This window comes from Trichomycterus rosablanca, chromosome 2 (genome assembly GCF_030014385.1).
Source record: "Trichomycterus rosablanca isolate fTriRos1 chromosome 2, fTriRos1.hap1, whole genome shotgun sequence".
NCBI lineage: Eukaryota > Metazoa > Chordata > Actinopteri > Siluriformes > Trichomycteridae > Trichomycterus > Trichomycterus rosablanca.
In genome coordinates, this window is record NC_085989.1 from 30,165,121 (window position 1) to 30,168,412 (window position 3,292).

A 3,292-nucleotide genomic window follows, 5' to 3' on the forward strand; every position below is an offset into this window, starting at 1 on the left:
TACCGTCGCCTCACAGCAAGAAGGTCCTGGGTTTGATCTTCAGGTGGGGCGGTCCAAGTCCTTTCTGTGTGAAGTTTGCATGTTTTTCCCGTGTCTGTGTGGGTTTACTCTGGGGTTTCCTCTCACACTCCAAAAACATGCAAGTGAGGTGAATTGGAGATTGAAAATTGTCCATGACTGACATTAAACTTGTGAACTGATAAATCTTGTGTAACCAGTAACTACCATTTCTGTCATGAATGTAACCAAAGTGTAAAACATGATGTTAAAATCCTAATAAATAAATAAATAAATAAATTTAACAGACTCATGATGCATGTAATTTAGCGAGTGTTCTTTTTAAAACTTTAATAAGATCTCTTAAGCTGATACTTATGCAATTATTTGGTCATAAACTTAACAGCCATCACCAGTGCAGTTGTGTTTCTAATTGTGATTTGATCACTTTAAAGTCAAACTCTTTTTTCATACTGTGCTTGTCCACACCCTGTGTTTCCACTTACACTGTTATTAACCTCATATTTAATGACACAAGTTGGAACTAAAAATAATTAATAATCATTACTTGTGTAACGTTCATGACATAATTGTTAGCAGTTTCAGATCTCCATAAAGTGAGGAAATCATTTCCATGGTGACAGGGAAATGAGCGCAGTCAGAATGCATATCACACTTGCAGCGCAAAGTATAGAGCCTGCTCATCTTTCCAGCCCAAAGCAAATGTCCTTGGCGTTGCCTGTCAAAACAAGCCTGTTCCCTTATCAAGAGGGATAAAATTCAGTCGACACATTTGAAACAGCGTGTTTGGTGGCTGATGAAGGTTTATAGTCTGTTCACTAAACCATCTCATTTAAATTTTGGATTTAAACTTTGGATTTAAACTTTGGATTTGATTAGATTTGTATTATTCCATGTGAGCCTGTGGTGCAGAAGGTAGTGTGCAAAACAAATCTAGTATCAGCCCTTTTCTATTAATGCAATTTGTGTTCTTCTTTCAGTAATATCTAGCTGTTCAGGCTCTAAAGAGGCAAAGAAGATCCAACCATGATGCTCCCTTCACCAGGTTTCACAGTTAAAGTCTTGGTGTTGATGTGAAATGCCTTTGGTCCTCAATTTATTGTGTTGTATCGTGTTCTATTTATCTGGGCACAGGAAATTACCAGTAAGCAAGAAATTACATGATCATCCTAACTTAAATTACATTAGAGAACTCTCAAGCACACTTAGTGTTTAATCCAAGTTGCTGTAAGTATATTTTGACCCAGCATATTATTTGAAAAAAGAGTGTATACCATACTATTACTTTGTGAGGTTAAAAATTGTTTATTTTTACAAAATACATCAATATTGCTATACTTGATTTTGTATGATTTGGCTTTATGGTATAAGTTTGATGCAAAGAGACACTCATTGATTAGCATGACGTCAGGGATTATCTAAACTGTGTGGCACAGAATAAATAGCACAATACCCACTGTTTAATCTCTGACCCTGCAGGACTCTGTAAGGAGTGTTGGCTTGCTCTGCTGCACTAGATCTGCCTGTCTCCGGTGGGTAGGTGGTCCATGAGGTGATTGTGTAAAGGGGGCTTCAGTCATGGCAAGTTATTGACCTTTTCAATAAGGCAGTCGATGAGGCTCAACACCAGGAGCCCCGGAACCTTTACAGCTATCAGGTGCTAGAAAGGAAGTTCACAAACACCAGTAGTGTGCTAATTGCTTGAGGTTGCAGCTCGCCTACTGTTTTGGTTCAGGTGGTGTGACTGTGTGTCCCTGTGGAGCCGCTGTGTGTCCACAACTGCCCTGGGGAGCTGCTCAGTTTCCTACCACAAGTTGCTATAGCTTGCTGTTCTCCATACTGCACTCTCATCTTTAGTACACTGCAACTGCTGCACCACAATGGAACATCAGTGATGGTCTTATATGGCCTGAAACAGCCTTTAGGAGAAATGGGTTGAATTGGTATTAATCTGATTTAGTTGTCACCCAGAGGTATAAATAAGTCATTTCTATCTCTCCAGCTGCATTAGCTGCATGTTTTTCACGCTGAATGATTTCAGCTCATTAAAGAAAAACAAAAGAAAGTCTGCATACAAACACAAGACATTATGTGAAACATAATTTATTAAATATAAGGAACAAAGTTATACAACATACATTTTAACCTTGTAAAAAGGTGATAGCATGCTTAGTTTAAAACAATTATAAATAGCAAACCAATTTTTAGCTCTATCAAGTAAACTATATAGCCGAAATTTTGTCACATGACCATAAGATTGCTGGACATTCAACTCCAAAATCATGGGTATTAGTATAAAGAACCAACACACACACACTCTTTGTGTTTAAAACAGTCTCCAGATGTGATAGTCTAAACGCACTCTCATCAGCCAGTACAGGGAGTTGCACACAGCACACAAATGGCAAAAGAATTTCAATTGGTAAACTAGCAATGATTAGTGTGTGAGATATACAGGAAAACATCTATAAGAGCTGGGGAACAGTTTAAATATACTTCATCCCTCTGAAAAGGGTTACAAGGTTAAAAAGATATACAAAAAAATTTCTCAAGCTTTAGGACTACATTGAACCACCATGAGAGTTATAATCTTTGAAAGAATAAAATTTAAGACTCACCAGAAGTAATTTTTCTGCTCAGGGACAAAGATCTCAGGGACAAATTACCCAATGATGAAACAATATAGGCAGTTAAAAATAATGTTTTACTTTACTGTAAAAATAAATAAATAAAAATGTTATCAAATACAAAGCAAAATCTACTGTATGCATTGCACATTTTCCTTTAACTACAGATAGATAGATAGATAGATAGATAGATAGATAGATAGATAGATAGATAGATAGATAGATAGATAGATAGATAGATAGAACTTTATTAATACCATAGGGAAAGTCAGTAACATTTGGGGAATTCATAGGGGTCAGCACAACCAGAGTGCAATGGCTGAGCCTCGCCCTGGGTGAACCACCTTCTTGATCATGGTTTCGCCCCTGCCAGGTAAGTATGAATCTTATATAAAAGTATCAACCTTATATAATAAATCGTTTCCAATGAAAGATGTTCTAGATAATACTTTTAGTAAAACAATGTCAATAGTTGCTTGGATGGCGAAGTGGTCTATTACGCTGTCCCACCACTGAGATTTTGGTTTGGTGCTATTGGTCAACTGGGCATCTACACAGATATTATTGATTATGTCTGAAGGATGTGGAGGGGGGTGGTCAAAGCCTTGAGAAAGGATTGCTGGTGTGTCTGAAGTATTCCTGCCTTG

General features: G+C 37.4%; 1 pseudogene; it reads right to left on the reverse strand.

Moving 5' to 3' along the window:
• Positions 1-2,887: 2,887 nt before the first annotated feature.
• On the reverse strand, positions 2,888-3,026 carry LOC134309300 (U1 spliceosomal RNA; annotated as a pseudogene).
• Positions 3,027-3,292: the final 266 nt, after the last annotated feature.